Source organism: Panthera leo, chromosome A3, assembly GCF_018350215.1.
Source record: "Panthera leo isolate Ple1 chromosome A3, P.leo_Ple1_pat1.1, whole genome shotgun sequence".
NCBI classification, from domain to species: Eukaryota; Metazoa; Chordata; class Mammalia; order Carnivora; family Felidae; genus Panthera; species Panthera leo.
Window position 1 is genome coordinate 79949424 of NC_056681.1, and position 21972 is coordinate 79971395.

The 21972-nt window shown below is 42.9% G+C and overlaps 1 long non-coding RNA gene and 1 other non-coding gene across 2 annotated transcripts; both read left to right on the forward strand.

Moving 5' to 3' along the window:
* Positions 1 to 4713: 4713 nt before the first annotated feature.
* LOC122216102 lies at positions 4714 to 6701 on the forward strand. The gene is made up of 2 exons (XR_006200703.1): positions 4714 to 5268; positions 6550 to 6701. It is a non-coding gene; the product is annotated as an uncharacterized LOC122216102 (long non-coding RNA).
* A 5996-nt stretch (positions 6702 to 12697) lies between these two features.
* LOC122216801 lies at positions 12698 to 12804 on the forward strand. Its single transcript, XR_006201128.1, has one exon. It is a non-coding gene; the product is annotated as a U6 spliceosomal RNA (small nuclear RNA).
* Positions 12805 to 21972: the final 9168 nt, after the last annotated feature.

Sequence of the window (21972 nt, forward strand, 5' to 3'; positions counted from 1 at the left end):
ATGAAAACAGAGCTTTGCTGGCTCAGCACAAAGACAGCCAACCGGCAGGCTTGCAGGGGCCTAGAAGAAAACATAACTGGGTAGAGGGAGACCCAGGAGCCAGATGGCAGGTGCCAAGGTCCAGCACAGTGACAAGGTGGAAGTCCCGTCTGTTTTGCTCGTTTGAAACTTAAGGACCAACCTGCAGTCAGCCAGGAGGCCAGGGCTACAGATTCTCAGCAACAGCCTCTGATCTGCTGTTACCCTCCAAGTTGATGAGATGGGAGAAACCCAGAGAAGCACAAAGATAAAGAAGATAAGCAAATGTAGGCAAACCTCAACTGCTTAGATAGCAGTAATGTCACACTGACTTTTCTTCTGTGGGATATAAGAAAGGATTGGTGGACACTGAGGGTTGAAGTTGTCAAGCTTAAGATTGGTGGGAAATACCTTTATTTATTTGATTGTGAAAGCCTCCAAAAGTGAGTCACTGAGGAAGGAATGAAAGAGGAGGTGCTGTGATGCACTGTCAAGAAAGCTAAGAACTTTCCCACTTGCTGAGCCCTGCTGGGTTGAAGAACAAGACAGAAGACGCAGGACAACATCATGGAGAGCCCGCTGGCCCATGAGGCTGTGGGGCAGCATTTCATGGCAGGAGGCAGCCTGACTTGCTCTTCCACCTCCAGAAACTACAGAGGTGCTTATTGAAATGGGTGCCAGCCCAGTCCCTGCAAGTGAGGACCTGCTTAGCAAAAAGACATATCCTATATCCTAGGATATAGTATTCTAGTATCCTAGGATACCACATCGTTGTACACAAAAATATTCTCTGCCTTATCCAAAGTCTGGATCTTTTTCCCTATGCTGGTAGACCAATCCAGTAAGTTACTCTTCTGAGATGGATTGCTTTGTTTGGAGAAATCTTGCACTTAGAAAACTTTAAATTCAAGGGCACCTGGGTTGCAGCTCAGTCGGTTAAATATCCAACTCTTGATTTCATGGTTTGTGGGTTCAAGTCCCACTTCTCTGTCTCTCTCTCTCTCTCTCTCTCTCTCTGCCCCTCCCCTGCTCGTGCTCTCTCCCTCTCTCTCAAAAATAAATAAACAAACTAGGGGCACCTGGGTGGCTCAGTTGGTTAAGTGTCCAACTTCGGCTCAGGTCATGATCTCAGAGTTCACAAGTTCAAGCCCCACGTTGGGCTATGCACTGACAGTTTGTGGGTTCGTGCCCACATCAGGCACTGTGCTGACAGCTTGGAGCCTAGAGCCTGCTTCAGATTCTGTGTTTCCCTCTCTCTCTACCCCTCCCCTGCTTGTGCTCCATCTCTCTCTCTCTCTCAAAAATTAAAAAAAAAAAATCTTTAAAATAAAAACAAACAAAAAACTGCCCCAAAAACATAAAATTAAAAAATAATTAAAAATTTTTAAATTTTGAATTAATTTTTGACTCACAGAAAAGTTGTAGTTCGAGAGTACCCATCTACCCGCACCCAACTTTCCCTGATGTTAACACAGCCACGTTGCAATGATCACAATTGGCACTAGATGAACCAACAACAGGAAATAAATATTCTCTTACCTACACTACAGATCTTTAATTTTACCATTTTTGCCCTCACTAATGCCCATTTTCTGTTCCAGGATCCTGTTCAAGATCCCACTTATTCTTGAACTCCTCCAGTCTATTGCAGTTTCTTCATGTTTCTTTGCCTTCTATGACTTTAATACTTCTGAAGACTATTTTTGAGGAGTCGAATGTCCTTCAATTTAGGTTTGTCTGCTGTGTTCTCGCAATTAGAATGAGGTTGTGTATTTTGGGCAGGAATGCCACAGAAGTGATTTTTTGTCCTTCTCAGTGCATCATAGTGAGGGTTAATAATGTCTGATTCCTGGTCATTTTAATATGTTGACTGGGTTTCTCCTTTGTAAGGTGCGGTCTTTCTCTTTGCAGTTAAGAAATATCTTGGGGGACATTTGTACATTTAAAAGTTTGTACCGGGGCACCTGGGTGGCTCAGTCGGTTCAGCATCCAACACTGGGTTTCAGCTCAGGTCATGATATCACGGTTCATGGGTTCGAGCGCCGTGTCAGGCTCTGCGCCCGCTTGAGATCTTCTCTCCCTCCCTCTGTCTCTGCCCCTCCCTGGCTCGTGTGTGCTCTCTAAATAAATAAATAAATAAACTTAAAAAAAAAATAAATAAAAGCTTGTACATTTAAAATGTACAGATAGGGGCACCTGGGTGGCTTAGCCGGTTGAATGTCTGACCTCAGCTCGGTCATGACCTCACAGTTAGTGAGTTCAAGGCCCGAGTCAGACTCTCTACTACTGTCTGCTGTCATTGCAGAGCCTGCTTTGGATCCTTTGTCTCCCTCTCTCCCTCTGCCCCTTCCCCATTTGTGTTCTCTCTCTCTCTCAAAAATAAATAAACATTTAAAAAATATTTTTTTAAATGGACAGATAATTAAATAAGCTAATGTGTGGGAAGTGCTTGGAGCCTGGCATGTAGTAAGTGCTCAGTGAATGGTGGCTGTTGGTTTTTTCATCATCATGGTTGCTCCCTCTGTTCCTGTTCTTTCTCTCGTTTTCTTCCTATGGTTTGGCTCCGTCTGTTCCTTCATTATCCTCTGCATCCCATGCTGATCCACCTCTTGCTGGTCACTTCCTTGCAGTGTGGTTGGCACTCTCATTCAAAATATCTGAAGCTTCCAGAAGGGCACAGAAGGTTGAATGCTCCTTAGCACGTGGGGATCAGTGCAGGGCAACAGCCTACTGTTACTGCAGGTCAGGGGCAGAGCCCCTGTGGAACAGGAGGAAGGGTTCAACTGTCTTTGCAGAATGTGTTTACTTCCAGGTGTCCATGGCTGGGGCGGAAATTCCCCCATATCCCTTGTGGTGGGAGTCTGGACCAGAACCTGAGGACCCACAGTCCCTTTCCTCGTGGTCCTGGAATGGTCCAGAGGTGGACCTCCTCCCATAAAAGCTGGTGGAGTTTTCTCCAACAAGGGGGTGGTTTGCAGCGCTGGGCGACTTTTAGGGGTCACATCGGAGGAGGAGGGTCTGGTCATGGGTAGAGGGAGCAGCAAAGTTTCATGTGGGAGAGGCCTGATTTTCTTCCCACACCGGGCAAGGAGGCCCAAGTTAAAGTAACCCCGTTCCCTCTAGATGAGAGCAGGGGCTCCTCAGCCAGGGTCAGGAGATGCCAGTGTGCTCAAGGATAGCCTGCTATGAATTGCTTTCCAGGAGGTTCCTTGTCCTACTCTAGCACATAGTGCTTTATTTACAGAACGGCTGTTCTTGGCAGCTTTCTTGGCCTTCCAGACTCTTCCTCTATTTTAGAGCATTTGGGCTCTATTTTTACTCAGCGAGGAGAAATTTCCCATGTTTGAAAACAGCTGCCATGTAGAGGACTGTTGAAACTACTATTTTTGCCTGCCCAAAATGCCTTCCTCCATCCTTCTCCTGGAGATGGGTGGAGCCCCAGGACTGGTGAGCTGGGCATGTGATCAAGCAGGGCCTGTTGGAATCCTCTGGGGCTGGGAGAGGGGAGCTGTTTTTCTCAGGGTTGCTAAATGGGGTTACCCCACCAGCTCCCTGACTATCTGCAGAAAGTTTCCCATTGGCAAAAGATAACACCCATGGAAACAGAAAAATGGGAGTGAAGAGAGCAAAGGTGACTCAGGACAGTGTAGAGCCCTGGATCCACTGCCATCCCATCCTCACCACCCTTTGAGCCAGTACATTCCCATTTTTGCTCAGGCTTGCTGGAGTTGGGTGTCTTGGGCCTGGCTGATATCATGAAAGCCTCACTCCTTTCCTGAGTTTTAGGTTGAGGCCACTGTGAGTGCCTCCAGATTCCTACCCTGAGGCACTGGTTGGCAGCTGGGATGGGAGTTATACAGTTGTCTTAGGACAAAGAATTTGGGTGGAGAAACTTAGGAAGCTGGGTAGGCCTTCCTTTCTCCCAGGATCTATTCAGTGCAGGTCTGGAGATCCCTGGGCAAGACAGTTTACAGCTTCTCTTTCAGGGTTGGGTCAATAGGCTCTGTTCCTGTGTTTGCCTTGAAGAGCCAACAAAACCAAAAGGTAGAGGTGTGTGTGTGTGTGTGTGTGTGTGTGTGTGTGTGTGTGTGTATTTGCATGTGCAAAAAAATCCAGTTCCTTGGGAGAAGATGCTGGTGGGGTGGGAAAAGATGGGGCAGGGGGAGGTGTTTAGGTGCCCATACAACCCGAGTGTAGGGGGTGGGTCCACTCTGTGGGGTCATATGGTCAAGGGAGGAAGAACCTGAGTCCAGACCCTGACTCCGCCACAGTGGGGTAGTAAATAACCTGGCCCAGCTTCGAGGGGGACAGTGGATGGATGCTCATTAGAAAGTTCTGTGTGGCAAGCTGCCCCGGACTTTCCTGGGCCTGAGCAAGCTGAGTCCCAGCAGCACAGCTGCAGAGGCTGGAACAGTCAAAGGATAATTCCCTGCTTTTATGGTCACGTGATCATTCTTTCAAAAATGCACTTGGCGGGGTGCCTGGGTGATTCAGTTGGTTAAGCATCCGACTTCAGCTCAGAACATGACCTTGTGTTTCGTGGGTTCGAGGCTCGCTTTGGACTCTGTGCTGACAGCTCAGAGCCTGGAGCCTGCTTCAGATTTTGTGTCTCCCTCTCTCTCTGCCCCTCCCCTGCTCATGCTGTCTCTCTCTCTCTCTCTCTCTCTCTCAAAAATAAATAAACATTAAAAAAATTTTTTTAAATACACCTGGAGTTGGTGGACGTGGGAAGGTGAGACCTCCATGCCTCTTGGGGGTCCGGCTGTGTGTCAAGCTCTCAGCTGCAGAGAGGGAAGTTCTGTGAGCCTGCACACTGTGCTCTACCCATCCTAATCCTGGTTTCTTTACCCATCAGGAAAGTGAGGCTTAAGAAGTATGTCAGCCTAAGTTCACACAACTAGCAAGTGTGAAACCAGTATTTATGCTTGGCCCTCTGACTCCAAAGCCCAAGAGCTTTATCCTGCTGTGGGACTCTCTTCCTAGGCCTTCCAGAAAAGAACTTGGGAGACTATTGTGATCCAATAAAGTGGCACTGGTGCTGTGGCATTTCTGCTAGTCCTTAGCCATGAACTTTGGCCTTTGACTCTGCTGTCCAGGGATTTTTGCCTCCATCGCTGCTTCGCTCAGGTTTTATCATCACAGAGTCATCACCACGTCCCATCCCGGTGACTCACTATGCAAAGCCTGGTGTTCTACTCACAGACTTACCTTGTTTGTCGAAGGTTTGTGGTCACTGAGAAGTGTTATTAGGTGAGACCTATAGAGCATGTGACCTTTTAATTTCAAATAGGCAGTGAAAGGTAAAGCAGAATAGTGATTGCCTAGGGGTTGGAGGTGCTGGTGGAGGGAAATGGGACATGACTACTAAGGAATGTGGGATTTCTTTGGGGGATGATGAAAATGATCTAAAATTCATTGTGATAATCATTGCACAACTCTGTGGATACAATAAAAAACATTGACTTCTACACTTTAAATAGGCAAATTGTATGGTGTGTGAGTTATATCTCAAAGCTGTTAAAAAAATAAACTTTCACTGGGGCATCTGGGTGACTTAGTTAAGCATCTGAGTCTTGATTTTGGCTCAGGTCATGGTCTCACGGTTTGTGAGATTGAGCCCTGTGTCAGGCTCTGGTCTGGTAGCACAGAACCTGCTTGACATGCACTCACTCTCTCTCTTTCTGCCCCTCCCCCCTCAAAATAAATGAATATTAAAAAAAAAAAAGGAGAGAAAGAAAGAGGAAAAGTTAGAGTGGCCCTCAAAAGGTCTCCAGAGAGGGGAGAAAGAAAAAGCAGGGAAGTGTTTGTTTCACATGGTTGCTAACTCTTTATTATGTCCTTTCTGTGTATCATATCCCAACCTTTTACTGGACCACCTGCCTATGCAAAGATAACCTGAAGATAGCTAAACACCCTGCCACAGGTGCTGGCCATTTACCTAAAGGACTCCCCGAATCACTTCTTGTCCAACTCCAGTTGCCTCTGTTCTTGACTTTGGTATCTGTCCCAGTTCTGCATTTAATGATTCATTTTGAAACCTGAATCTTAGCATGAGCCATTTAGACTGGAGTCTGGCATTCCATCTCCACCACTTCCTATGGCCACAGTGTGTGAGAGGCATTTCTACTTCCTGCTGTACGCTGTAGGCCAACCAGCCAGGTTGTGTCCTGCCTGTTGTCTCTGCCGGTGGAAGGAGACTAAAAATTATTCTAGAGACTGGCTTGCTTCTTGATGCCTCCAAGTGTCTAAACTTAGTGACTTGCTTGAAATCAATAGACTACAGCAGAGATAATAAGATGTCACTTCCATGATTTAATTCTAAATGATTATGACTTCTGTCTTGTTAGTAAACTCTCTCTTCCTAGTTTTAATGAAGCAAGCTGCCATGTTGGACAGGCCTATGTGGCAAAGAACTGAGGGTGGCCTCTAGCCATCTGCCAACTAGGAAATGAGGCCTTTAGTCTAAGTCCTCAAGGCAGTGAATCCTACTAACAACCACATGAATGAGCTTAGAAGCCATTCTTTCCCCAGTTGAGTCTTCAGATGAGACTGTAGACCCTAGGCCAACACCTTGACTGCAGCCTTGTGAGAGACCATGAAGCAGAGGATTCAACTGAGCTGCGCCTGGATTCCTGACCCTCAGAAACTGAGATAATAAATGTATGTGGTTTGAAGGCACTAAATTTTGATATAATTTGTTACTCAATACGAAATAACTAATATAGTGTGTATGTGGTTTTTGTTTTATGCTCTCCACCAAGAGATGAATGTACAATGAAACTAGAGAAACTTACATTTCTGGGCCCCTCACTTGCATAAGCCCCTTGCATGGCCCTGGGAGAGTCTCTAGCAATGTGTTCATGTAGTCATATGTTTTTGTAAAATTTACAGAAAACATTTTAACTGTAATCAGGGCAGGGTCTTCTTACTGCTTCAGCTCTCCCTCCCTCATACTTCCTCTTTTTTTTTTTAAATGTTTATGTATTTTTGAGAGAGGGAGACAGAATACGACCAGGGGAGGGGCAGAGTGAGGGAGGGAGACACAGAATCCGAAGCAGGCTCCAGGCTCTGAGCTGTCAGCACAGACCCCAACACGGGGCTCGAACCTACAAACCGTGAGATCATGACCTAAGCTAAAGTCGGCCATTTAACCGACTGAGACACCGAGGCGCCCCCATCATACTTCCTCTTGAGTCTGCTGGTATGGGAATGATTGGGGTATTTTGAGGATATGACTAAGGGGAAGTTGACTTGGAGATACAGTTAGTGGGATTTCGGGGATATATTCATGTTGCTAGCTAGTCGTTTTTGTGGAAAGTCATGTTGTTGCCAGGCTGGTACTTGGCAGAATTAGGATTCAACCTAGGGTTCATCTTATGGACTTAACACAAGTCTGGGTTATACTTAATCTATATACTTATACTAATCTTATACTTAAGATTATACTGGATTCTTACACTTAAAGGCATGAGAGTCTGTCCTCAGATATTTGCTTTGTTTGACACTCTTTCCCACCTTTCTGCCTGGTCTGTTACCCTAGTCTTATCACCTATTGCCACCATCCATGTACCCTTTGCTTCATCCATTGAACTCTTGTCTTTGCTAGGCGTGCTTGTGCTCATACTTCTCTCCAGCCCGAAATGGCATCTACCAAGTACATCTATGTAGATTCTTACTAAGTTTTTGCTGTCTTGATATAAAACATTGACATATGCCACTATAAGAATATTGGTGGCAAACTGGATAATGAGTGTTGTCAATTCAAAGAATAAGATGACACACTGAACAAGAAAACTTGAAAGTCCCTGAAATTATATATAGCTCCTGTACAAAATGAACTTGATAGTTTTCTCCAAATTTGGGAAAAATTCAACAATACATGACATTACAAATAATGAATTGTGAAGCTGAGCTGGAGAAGTTGAAAGTGACTTTTCTAAACTGTCGATGAAAAGCAAGTTTGTTTTTGTTTTTTTGTTTTTTTTAAGTTCATTTATTTATTTTTGAGAGAGAGACAGCATGAGTAGGGGAGGGGCAGAGAAAGAGAGAAAGAGAGAGAGAGAAAATCCCAAGCAGGCTCTGCACTGTCACCACAAGCCCAGTGCAGGTCCCAAACTCACGAAACCGTGAGATCATAACCTGAACCAAAACCCATAGTCCCAACACTTAACTGACTGAGCCACTCAGGCACCGTGAAAAGCAAGCTTTGATCAAACATGGTAGAGGAAAGACTAAATTATCCTTTTTTTTTCTATAAAAAAGTATTTCACAAATTTATTGTTATACAAAGTAGCAACCAGACAGTGCATGGACCAAAAAATGTGGGGAAAAAATGTTATAGAGATATGTCAGACAGTTTATGAAAATATGTGATTTTTCTGGGTTTTATGATTCTTGTATTTCTAAAGTTTACATGTTTTTTTTAAATTTTTTAACGTTTATTTATTTTTGAGAGAGAGACACACAAAGCATGAGCAGAGGAAGGTCAGAGAAAGAGAGAGAGACAGAACCTGAAGCAGGCTCCAGGCTCTGAGATGTCAGCACAGAGCCTGACGCAGGGCTCGAACTCACGAACCATGAGATCATGACCTGAGCTGAAACTGGATGCTTAACTGACTGAGCCACCCAGGCGCCCCTATATAGTTTTCAATTTGTTGTGATTTTCTTCCTTATTTTAAGGAAACTAATCTTGTGTGAAGTTGGAGTTTTATGTTCTTTGGTGTAAGAGGGACACAAAATTGCATAAGCTTCAGGGTTCACCAAGCCTGGATCTATTCCACTTCTTATCAAGTAGGGAAAAAAATTCCTTGATATAGAGATCAGAAAATTCATTCTTCTTACTATTCTTTTTTTTTTTTTTTAACTTTTTTTTAAAGTTTATTTATTTATTTAGAAAGAAAAGAACAATGCAAGTGGGGAAGAGGCAGAGAGAGGGGAAGAGAGAATCCCAAGTAGGCTCTGCACTGCCTTCACAGAGCCCAACATGGGGCTCGAACTCACGAACCATGAGATCATGACCTGAGCTGAAATCAAGAGTCGATGCTTAACTGACTGAGCCACCCAGTGCCCCCTTCCTACTTTTCCACCTCTGAGTCCAGCTGTATCTTACATAGCCTTAATAGGGCTCAAAAATTTTTATCTGAATTAAATTCAACTAAAAATGTTTTGGTTTTGAGGAGAGAAGGCAGAAGAAAACATGATCAAAAATATCTTCTGTCTGAAGGGTAGGTAGATGGAGGGGAAAGTAGAAAATCCTGTGTAAATTGAGAAGGTTCCCAGAATTAGAACCTCAGGTGGAAGTTCTATTCAGAGACACTTCAGTTATTTGAGAGAAAACGCTAATAGTTGACCATATATCAAGGACCCTGCCTGGGCAGGCAGGTAGATTTCATGACATCTGAAGTGTCCTCTTTCAACACCTGGGTGGTGACAGTAGCAGTTCAGGCCCAACTAGAGGAGCTGTACCTAGAGACTGGACTTGGCATTGGGGCAGGGTAGAGACTGGGGGACAGACTCTAGGGTAAATCTAGCCCAGCAGGCAGATCCCTGGCCCTTAAATAGTGTCAGGGAGATCTTGTAAGGAGTGGCTTCTCCACACTTCCCTGCTGGGCAGGTCACTATGACCGCTGTGAGGCTCAGGCAAAACGGAAGGCTGGCCTGAAGAAGGGGATAGTGCTGAAAGGAGCAAAGTGCAATGCCAGACTCTGGGGGAACCAGATGGAATCCTGTGGTTCAAGAGCAGCTTCCGGGCCTGACTTGTGGTCTTGTTGACAATACAAGTCCCGCTGGCACTTAGGCTTTCTGGTTATTTGCCTCCCATCAGGGGTATGACCGAGTGACCGCAGCCAAATATTTAATAATATCTCATTAAACATAGCTCGGCATTCTGAAATTTCAGTTATTTACTGGTTGCTCTGCATGGCAGTTCTCTCTTCCTTAACATAAGGGCAGCTTCTTGAGGCCATCAGAAACAATAGGCTTAAGAGGAAGGCGATGTCCTTCATCTGATCTTTGTCAGTATGCTGGCTCTCATGCTTCTCGCTCCTTACGCTAGCTGAGAAATACTAATAGGAAGCTCTTGAGCAAGGCTTGGGGCCCCAACCATTTCTGACTCTCAGTCCCAATGTGGATGGCAGATCACAGTCTGAGAAAGCCTCTCTTATAGCAGGGCTGTATTCCTTGGCGTCTCAAAAGATAATTAACTGTTTAAACAAAAACAATAATGATGTATTAGGAGGTTTATAATATAAGTAAAAGTAAAATGCATGAAAACAACAGCATAAAGACTTGGAGGGGAGAAATGGAAGTATGCTACTGTATGATTCTTATATGATATGTGAAATGGTATAATATCACTTCATGGTAGATTGTGATAAGATATATGCAATAAACCCAGGGTGCCTGGGTGGTGGCTCAGTTGGTTAAGTATCCGACTTCGGCTCAGGTCATGATCTCACAGTTTTTGAGTTCAAGTCCTGCGTCGGGCTCTGCGCTGACAGCTCGGAGCCTGGACCTGCTTCAGATTCTGTGTCTCCCTCTCTCTCTGCCCCTCCCCTGCTCATGCTCTGTCTCTCTCACTCTCAAAAATAAATAGTTAGAAAAAAAAATTAATTAACAAAGAGAGATGTTAAGGGAGACAAGACTTTGAGATCTTAGGCCCTGTGCTATAAACCACACTTGCCTGAGCAAAATTAGTCCCAGTGCTACCCAAGACCCTGCACAGGGTGGATCCTGAAAAGTACATTGCTTGTCCCTGGGGACTTGGGAGGAGGCTTATGGTTAGTTTGAGATAAGTGGAGATTGGTGGATTGTTCCTCAAACTTTATTGCTAAGAGGTTTAAGGTATCTAGAAATTCTAGGAATCAAAAAAGTGGAATTCTAGGAATCAAGAAATCTTTTGGATAGTGTGTTCATTCCACTGAAGAGGTCCACTCTAATGTGGCCAAATTCTGACCCATTGGTAACATATCAAGGCCAGCAGGTGACAGAATTGCTATATACCTAGCACTGACTCATTTTTGGTGATATTCCATAGACAGCTACCCTCCACTCCTGGCCAAAGAAGACAGTCTTTGCCTGTTAAAATGTGAAAGGATCTGGTGCCAACATGTTCCCTTTTGTTCTCTCTCGAAGCTGCCAGGGATGTGGGTGGCTCTTACCTCTGTGTCCACTACTTCTATGCCCACACTGCTCTCTCAAAGAAGTTTTATGTGTACACACTGGTGTAAGAGCATTTTGTGTGCTACATCAAACTACATCACCATGAGGTCATATTTTAACTTTCATACGCAGATGAGTTTAAGCTACCCCTCAAATGTTCCCCAGGTGTTTTTGGGAATGCCCAGGGTTGCTTTGGAACCAGTCTATTCACATTCTCCTATTCAGTGAAGGAGTTTCTGTGGATGGTGCCCTCATGACAACAGTGAGGACTACATACAGACTATCTTGGGGTGCCCCTTCCACTCATCTCCACCAGAATGAGCAACAGTTCCATGTGCAGAGAATTTTTAAATCATGGTCAGGCAACACACACACACACACACACACACACACACACACACACACATTCCAAAACAAAACAAAACAAAATAGGATTTCTCATAAGAGAACAAGCTCTGAAGAGATATGACTATGCAAAAGCATAGACATCCTCTTACATTATAATAAGCAATTTAGCTCAAACATTTCCTGATTAAAATTTACATAACATTAATGAACTAGGCAAGTGGTTTCCTGAAAACTAGGAAGATTCTGAGTCTTCACTTACTGCAAAACAGAAAACTGTTCCCAGCTTTGAAATGATAGTTTACAAGTTTTTGTTTTTCTGCCTTCTACCCAGCTCTGGGTAGCCTCCTCCAGCAGTCTCTCAAAGAAGGCATCTCCTCCCAAGCACTTCGTATGGGTCTGGGAACTCAGCCTGAACCATCAGCAGAAACCTTGTTACTCCTCAGCACCTGCTCTAGGTATTCCTACTGCCATCTCCTAGGGCTGCAAGGTCTCTATTATTCCAGAATAATCCATGAAAGGAAGTGCCTTGGTGAGATCTGCGTGCTTGTGCTCAACTTTAGTTTGTAGCGCCTAGGTAGAACGCATCCATCTGCTGGGTGTGGCCTGTGCTAGGATCTGAGAGCTACAGAAATGAACAAGGTAGAACAGGGTGTCATTCCACAAGCTATTTGCTCACTGCAAAGGGAAATATCTGCTGATCATCACTTTAACCATGCAGTCCAACCTAGTTACTAAGAGTGGGATGCCTGATGTGTGCATTCTGATGAGATGCTCTATGACATAGAAAGCATCACCTGTGAAATAACTTTACCAAAAAGTTTTAACCTAAACCATCCAACTTCGGTATTTAATAGGAAACACAGGTGGTAGAAGAAAACATTAAACTGCATCACACACACACACACACACACACACACACACACACACAATCAGACAGTGGAACATTCTGTAAGACATATGGCCTGCATTTTTCAAAAAGTCAGTATAATAAATAATAAAAATAATTGAGGGATTGTTTTACATTAAAAGAAGCTAAAGAGAAATAACCTAATACAATGTATAAACCGTGATTAGATCCTAGTTGAATAAAACAAAACAAAGTCTAGTTGTAAAAGACATTTTGGGGATAGTTTGGGAAAATTAAAATTAGAATTAGAATTAGGTAATGTTAGTGCTTGCTTTGGTAGCACATGTACTAAAATTGGAATGATACAGGGAAGATTATCATGGCCTCTGTGCAAGGATGACATACAAATTCATGAAGTGTTCCATACTAAAAAAAAAAGAATTATAATGTTAGGAAATTATTTTTATTATTGGTAATCTTATTATGGTTATGTAGGTGAATGTCCTTATTTTTAGGAGATGCATGCTGAAATAATTAGTAGTGAAGTGTCTGGATGTATAACTTATTTTCAGATTGTTCACAAAAATGTGAACAACTAATGAATATAAATGAAATTCATTCTATCATCCATTTCAACTTTTTGATTCAATAGTTTGACAATTTTCTTAATCAAGTTGAAGAAAAGAAGAAATAGAACATTAACCTCACCAAGTTTTCTTTCATTCCTTATGAACTAAGTGTTTTGGTTTTTAATGTATCTGTTTGTTGTTTTTGTTGTTGTTACTGCTATCAAGAATAGCTACTGGAGTGCCCACAGGGGCAGCAGCAGGAGCCAGGGTTCCATGGAAAAGTGCAGTTGCATTCTCAGCTCCAGCTGGTTCAACCATTAACTAGGTGGTGTAGGGCAGAGAAGAAAACCCTTTCCTTCTACTCTTCTAAGTTCTTGGCTGGAGCCTCTATTACAAAAGACTAATGAATAAGAGAAAACCAAAAACCAAAAAAGTTGATTAACATGTGTATCTCATATATATGGGAGAAACTCAGGGAAAAGTAACTCAAAGAGGTGGCTAGAACTTGAGCTTAAATACCATCGTTAGCTAAAACAAAGGAAGTGTGGGGAGGCAAGTTATGGGAAAATGACCAGGAAGAGTACAGTCAATAAGGATAAGGTTTATTAATATACATTTAAGTCAGTACCTTCTCTATTGGTAAGTCTCTTGTGATCTAAAGTCTTCCTTCTCTTTCTGGTACACCCTTACAAATGGAGATTTCCTTTATAAATGTAAATTTCCCTTATAAAATGGTAACTTCTACCCTGCTTTCAGAGTTTCTTCTGTGTCTGCTGTTTCTCAAAAAACATGAGCTCAAAATAAACCTTAAACCAAAGAGACATATTTGGGGTGGCATATTCTGGTATTTTTTTCATGCTTATTTATTTATTTTGAAAGAGAGAGAGAGAGAGAGAGAGGGAGGACATAAGCGAGTGTGCACGTGAGCAGGGGAGAGGCAGAGAGAGGGGGAGAGAGAGAACCACAAGCAGCCTCCATGCTGTCAGCATGGAGCCCAATGCAGGGCTCAGTCCCACAAACTGTGAGATCCTGACTTGAGCTGAGATCAAGAGTCAATGCTCAACTGACTGAGCCACCCAGGCACCCCCATATTCTGGTCTCTTACATTGGTCCTTGCTCTGGACTTCAGTCAGCCCCCCTTTACATGTCATTCACTGTGCTCAAGCTTTATAAGCATGATTTCATTAAAAACAAGCCAACAAGCAAATTATGCCTGTCTTCAGGAAGCTGATAATCTACTAAGGAGGTCTTTCATCAACAACCTGTAAACCAAGAAGGAAGAAAATCAGTATCATGACAGGCGAATCCAGAAAGAGCCATTAATCCTCTTGGAGGATTTGAGAGGGATTTATGGAAAAGGAAGCTTTTGACTCCCCCTTGAAGGATTTTGGTAAGTGGGAGTAGGGGGAGGAGGCATTCTTGGATGGAGGGCCAGATGAGCAAAGGTCCAGATTGTTAAAGGTGCTGGTTAATGTAGCAAAACCATGTTGTCAGGTACCCGTTTTGGAACTGGAGAGTCTGGGAGTTTTGTAATTATTAGCGAGGTTGAACACTTTGTCCCAGGTTCATGTTCTGCTCCTCCATTTACATTTTGTATATTTGATCTTGGTTCTAGAACTTGTCCTTAGAGCTTGGTCCTAGAGCTTGATGTTTCTCTAGTTCTGTGACTCACAAAAAGGTCTTCTCTTTTGTTGTCTCCAAAAGAAAATGTTTGCCTAGCAGAGGTGCAGAATTTGCTTTGATTTTAGACACTCCTGATGAGTATTCAGGTGTTTGGCCATCCTATCCTTATTTGATTCAAGATAATTTGAAAAGAAGAGAAAGGAATTCTTGAGCCACAAAGCCCAAATCATGGTTTTTCACAATTTGCTCCAGATGAAGCAAGAAGTTCTGAAGCACAACAATGTGTAAATGATGTTATGTAAAGCTGTTATTTTTTAATTCCAAAGTTATTTTTGTTACTAACTACAGATTTAATAAAATACTGGCCAACTATTGATGGTGTGTCTTAATTAAAAAGTAGAGATCACAGGTTTGGGAATTAAGCTAACTTGGGTTGGAATCTTGGCTCTCCATTTATTAGCTGTGAGCCCAGGGATGAGTGACTTAGCTTCTCCGAGATTCAATTTTATCTGTAAAATGTGTGTAACTAAAATATAGCCAAGCCTTCCTGGGCAGCTCAGATCTGGCCTCACCAAATAGTGTTGTATTACAAAAAGAAGGAAAAAAAAAAACCATAAAACTGATTGAGAGAGGATTACAGAATAATCTATTATGTTTCTTTGAAATCAGGACATGTTTTCAAATGATGGGGACTTGTAATTTCTTCCTCCCTTCCTCCCTCCCTTCCTCCCTTCCTCCCTATCTTCCTCCCTCCCTCCCTGCCTCCCTCCCTCCCTCCCTCCCTCCCTCCCTTCCTTCCTTCCTTTTTTCCTGGCACATAAAATAATGATGTACCTTGCCATTGATTGTATCTTACAAGCAGTGGTGTCTTAGGTTAGATGAAATATGGCAGAGTCTGTATTGAGGCTTTCTTGAAGCTATGAAAGAGTAAGTTATACTTCATGTACCTGAACTGAAATATCCTCTCCAAATAGCCCACTCTTTCCCCCAATTCTCCTCTGTAGTAACCATGGCATGTTTCTCTTTTTCTCTCTAGCCTCTTCTTGCAGCCTGCCAGCCCTTGCCAGTCTCCTCCTATCCCTCCTCTCTACCCTCTCTTTTTCTTTACTCTCCCCTTCCAGCTCTTCAGCCCAGCTCCCTCCAGGCCCTCAGAATCTCCCTGTCTTTATTTGAATTTAGCCCTGTCTCTCTTGGCTTCTCCATTTCCTCAGTAGTACCCACCAAGGAAAATAAAAAATCCTCCAAGGACTCTACCTTTCTAAAAGGTGAAGAGCAGGTAGGAAATTATAAATACTTAACATTTAACTTTTTGTGTGTGGCTTCATAGATTATTACAATATCTACCTCCTGGGGCTTTTGTGAGGGTTAAAAGAGATAGGGAGTGTAAACATTTGGCATGCTGCGGGCACATGCTAAGAATTCAATCAATGTTAGCTACCATTACTTACTATTGTTATAGAAATAAATGTACAATTAACATTGTAATAACACAGGAAAAGAAAGAAAGGGGAAAAAAAAGACCAAAGGAGAAAGAATCACCCACTGTCTCAACACTGCATATTTTCCTAGTAGCAATATGGCGTGTGAAATTTGATTTTTACGCTTTTCTGGTGACAGAGCATTCTTATGTATGAATCACAGTCCATAAAGGGAGATATAAGAATGAAAAGAAAGTAATTGTGCATTTTTAATGCATTTTAACATGCAGCCTTCTGTGATATTTTTAGATCACCACAGAGAGGAACTTACTGTTATCTTCTTCCTGTATCTAGCATGAATTTCTTTTTCTCTAGTAGAAGACCATTTGACAGAAACTTTTTGAAATTCAAAGGATGCTACTGCCTTCTATTCTAATGAAGTATTTGAAGAGGGTTGTAAAAAAACTTTAAAAACTAAGATAATAATTTAAAATATGCTTTCCTATTTATAGTCATGGAAGATAGGAGGTAAACTTTGCAGAGTTTAAAATACAACTTGTGGGGGCATGCAGGTGGTTCAGTCAGTTAAACGTCTGACTCTTGATCTCGGCTTAGGTCATGATCTCACAATTTATAAAATTGAGCCCCACATTGGTCTGTGCGCTGACAGCGTGAAGCCTGCTTGGGATTCTCTCTCCCTCTTTCTCCGCCCCTCCCAGCTCCCGTGCACTCTCTCCCCCTCTCTCTCTCAAATTAAAAAATAAATAAATAAATAAACCTAAAAAAAAAATAAAATGCAACCTGTGGTCTTGGTTGTCATTTCACATCACATGATTGGGAATTGAAGAGACTGCCCCGAAGGCTGACAGCCTGCTATAGACTAAACGGCGTCACCGCCCCCTCCCCCTGCACAACCACCCAAATTCATAGGTTGAAGCCCTAACCCGCAATGTGATAGTATTTGGAGTTGGGGTCTTCAGGAGGTGTTTAGGGTTAGATGAAGTCATTAGGATGGGGCCCTCATAGTGGGATAAGTGCCCTCATAAAAAACACTGGAGAGATCTCTCTTCCTATGTGCACGGAAGGAAGAGAGCTGCAATGGGAAGGCAGCTTCCTACAAGGCAAGAGTAGGAGCCTCTGGATGAAACCTACCCTGCTGCACCTTGATCTTGGACTTCCCAGCCTCCATAATTGGGAAATAAATTTCTGTTGTTTAGAACACCCAGTCAATGGTATTCTCTTTTGGCAGCCCAAGTAGTCTAATAGTCTGGTATCTTCCCATATTGGAGGTCAACAGGAAGGTTAACAGCAAGCTTTCTTAGGCCAGTTTCTCCATGCAACAGGAAGTTTCCTAAAAGCAGTGTGAAAGTTGAGACAGTGTAAGAAGTAGAGAACATATGTGTAATACTGCAAAAACGAAACCTAAGCTTGATGAAACTCAAAATTAAGAACTTTTATTTTTAGAAATTGCAACATGGAACTTAACTGTTCCTTGGTTTTTTTTTTTTTTTTTTTTTTGCTGGCTAACATATGGAGATAATGAGTTGATACCAAATGCAAGAGTATTTTGCTGTCTCAACAGGTTTCACGCTGCTGTTTCGATAGTGAACAATCTGATAGCTGCTGAGAGCCTACCCCAAGGCCCCCATCATTCTGTGATACAGAAAAGAGTCCTTTGACTGTGTGCCTGGGGGAGGATGCCAATGATCTAGGCCCAAAAGATTTGCTCTGCCTTTAGGAAAACTGTGTTCTTCCTTAAAGGGCAATTCTGAATCCAGCTCTTTTTTTGCTCTGTGAGAGAAAGAGAATATAAATATTGTAAATTTAGGAGCAATTTCCTTGAGAGCCATGTGACAGAAAAAATTCGCTCTTCCCTCTCTCCATTGTGCTGTATATTTATATTATTCTCTCCCATGTGGTGGGAGAAGAAAATTTTACCTTTTAAAACAAGAACCAACTGCTGCCACCTTCCCATTCTAGAAAAATATCTTATTTTATCTGAGGGGAATACGTAGCTGGTCTTAGTGTTAAAGGTGAACACTCACGGGGCGCCTGGCTGGCTTAGTCAGTTTAGCATCCAATCCTTGATCTCAGCTCAGGTCATAATCTCACGGTTTGTGAGATCAAGCCCCAGGTGGGGCTCTGTGCAGACAGTGTGGAGCCTGCTTGGGATTCTCTCCTTCTCTCTCTCTCTGCCCCTCCCCTGCTTGCACATGTATGGGCACATGAGCTCTCTCTCTCAATAAAAATTAAAAAAAAAAAAAAAAAAGTGAACGCTCACTCAGATCCAGGCCCAAAGCTCGGGGCTATGCTTTCCCCAGAAATAGCCCTGAGGGGTCAGGAAGAGAAGGGAGAGGTAGGTAGAGGTTTAGGGAAGGGAACTTAGAAGGACTTAACTTACCATCCAGATAGCACAGTGTAAGACCCCAGAAGGGAGAGCCAGCAAAACACTAGTAAATGTGAAAATGGCTGCGTAGTGCTGTGAAGTAGCCAACCGCCTCCAAGCCTTTGGGAGTAGCTGCTTTAGGCAGGTAATGGCCATGGGAAATCAAGAGGGAGCTGGGTTCCAAGGCTGGGACCAAGAGAAGGAAACAGGCACAGTGCATGACACAGGCATTCAGTGGGAGCAGGAAATTGAAAGGAAGTGGCCACCAGAAGGAAAACCCCGGGAAGGCACAGCTTGAGCTATTTGGATATAAAGGTTAAAGGACTGCATGACTCCCTGAGGTTGAGGACTTCCCAGCCCACACCTGAGACATGCATAGCAAGCGTGCAGTGTACAATTGGGTGCTGGAAGAGTCAGAGGCCCATCCAACCAGGGTGGGAGAAGGGCTCCAGAGGAGGGAGGACACAGCCACATCCAGTGCTGCTCACCCTCTGGGGGAAAGTCAAGTCCCCAATCTCAAAACAGGGTCCAGATGTGAGTGGTAGATTTTGGTGTTCTCATGGCCTAGATTTGGAGATGTCAGAGGGTCTAGAGTTTGGCAGCCTGTCAGATGGCACTGTCTTCGTGGATGTTGTAGGGCTAGGGAGGAGATGCAGGAGGGTCACCAGGCCTTGTAATTTCTGGGGGCAAGGCATGAAGTAGGTAACACCTTAACTGTGATAGAATCAGAAGCCAGACTCTTTTTATGCTTCTTAAATTCCTCCTGTTATTCCCTTTCTTTCATATTTAGCAGTCATTTTGAAAGCCTATTACCGCTGGGCTAACAGTGTCAAAGTATAATTTTCCAAAAGGTAAACACAGAGCTCTCATACAAACATACAGTGAACCCTTGTTGAAATTTATGTAGCTCATTAGGGGCACCCAGACGGCTCAGTCAGTTAAGCATCTGATTCTTGGTTTCAGCTCAGGTCATGATCTCATGGGTTATGGGGTTGAGCCCCACGTTGGGCTCTGTGCTCACAGGGTGGAGCCTGCTTGAGATTCTCTATCTCTCCTTCTGCCCCTCTCCCACTACCTCTCTCTCTCTCTCTCTCTCTCTCTCTCTCACTGTCTCTCTCTCAAAATAAATAAATAACCATTAAAAACATTAAAACAATTATTTAGCTCACTAATAAGGGACGAACATGATGACAAAGCTATTTCCACGAAGGATACACCAAAGTATATCTGTTCAGTGGAGAGTGCTGGAATAAGATGGCTGAGTTAGACACAGAAAAGGCTAATGGCCTCACAGGGCAATCAAACTGTGTATTTTTTCTATTAGACAGAAATCATTTGCATCTTTACTGGAAAAAAAGGTCATTTGCAAAACATGGCACTCATTTACACATTAGATGTAACTTTACAGAACTCACCCTAATCAATTGTAAATAGTAGGTCAAAGTTACCTCCCTTGGAAGATCAGATGACACGTAGGCAGACTGTTACACAGACTCACAGTCTTGTGGCTTTGAAAGAGTACTCAGTAACCTTTTTGCTGAATTTCCAATTTTGGGATAATTTTTCTTACCAGAGGGAAGTAAGGGACTATTGTCCTCACTTATGTCACAGAATTAAAGCATCAGAGTCCTGGAGCAACCACAATGGAGTTGACATAATAGGGGGAAAGAAGCCCAGAGGTGGGTATAACTCCAGGAAAACAAGAGAATGCCTGCTCAGCCCTCCCCTCTTGGGGATTCTTTCACTTCTACGACTGCACCTTTCTGTTGCCGATCTTTATGAAGATAATGCTGGTCTCTTAAATCTACCAAGACCCTCACTGCCACCACTTGGGGACCCTTGATCTGGCACTGGGCCCACAATGTGGAGAACACAAGCACTGCCCTATCCAGTAGGAGTTGAAGAGTGAAATGCTAAAGCCTCTTTGAGGACAATTTGGCAATATCTACCAACATTTTTTTTTTTTGTGATAAGATATATATATATATAACATAAAATTTACCATTTTAACCATTTTTAGGTGCATAGTTCTATGGTATTCAGTTCACCTACATTGTTGCACAACCATCACCACCATCCATCTCCAGAACTCCTAATTTTCCCCAGCTACAACTTCCACAGAAACTCTCCATTCCTCCTCCCTGCAGCCCCTGGCACCCCCATTCTACTTTCTATCTCTGCAAATTTGACTACTCAAGGTACCTCATTTAAGTGGAATTATACAATATTTGTCCTTTTGTGTCTGGCTTATTTCTCTTAGTATAATGTCTTCAAGGTCTGTCCATGTTGTAGCATGTGTCAGAATTTCATCTTTTTTTAGGCTGAGTAATATTCCATTTTATGTGCTTACCCTATTTTTCATCCATTCATCCATTCATGTCTGTCAACATTTTGAATGAACAAACTCTTTTGATCCAGCAAGTCTATTGCAAAAACTTTGTCCTATGAATATACTTGCATTTATACACACAAATGGATATAAGAGTGTTAGTGGAGAACCCTCTTGGTTGCTACCCAATAGACATTTCACTCTTCTTGCCAGTAGGACCTTGAGTTGGTTCATGTATCAGGAAGAACCAGGCTCAGGAAAAGCTTGTCTTTCCCCTGCCCTGGGGGATCAGTCTTGATTGGAATAAGACAATAATGATAATCCTATTCTCCTTTGTCAGTGATTGGTTTATGGATGGCATATTCTAGACAATGATATGTGAGGGGAAGTCTGCAGCATGGCTTCTGGGAAATTTTTTTCTTCTGGAGAAAAGGAGATGTGTAAGGAGATCTTTAATTCTTCTCTTTGAACAGAGTTGGATGATGATAGGATGTCTGGAACTGTGGCAATCATCTTATTTCCAAACTCACAGCAAAAAACCCCAGCACTCTGAGGATGGCAAGAGAAAAGAGAAAGCATCTGGTCTCTTAATGACGTTGTTGTGCTTCTGAATTAATCTCCCTGAGACCACCTAGCTCTGGATCTCTTGTTATTTTTATCTTTGTAAAGTTGGCATTTTTATATTAAGACAATGCATTACTTTTTAAATAAATTAAAAAAAAAAAACCTAACAGTTTAAAAATGCCACCACCACAACACTAATAGTAGTTCAGTGTATAAATTGGCAATTTCCAGGCACTGTTTTTTGGGTTGAACCAGCCACTGATCCACTTTGAGCTGATAGAAGGCTTGGCTTCAGAAGGTGGAGACAGAACTTTCAAAGAGGCATATTGTGGGGAGTCTGGTCCAAGAAAACTCATTCCCAAACATAGGTTTAATTAGGTCTCCCAATTTTCCTTTTATTAACTCTTCTGGGGCTGATAATCAGCTAGGACACACTGGTATGGGCATATCAGGTATTTATGGCTGGTGTCCATTCTCACTGGGCCAGTGCCCTTTTGGATTTCTTTGTGTCCATGATGGACCAGTTATTAAATATTTTATCTTTTATTTATTTTATTTTTTAATTTAAAAAATTTAAGTTTTATTTATTTATTTTGAGAGAGAGAGACAGAGCATGAGCAGGGGAGGGGGAAAGAGAGGGAGAGAGAGAGAACCCCAAGCAGGCTCCACACCACCTGCACAGAGCCTGACATGGGGCTTGAACTCACGAA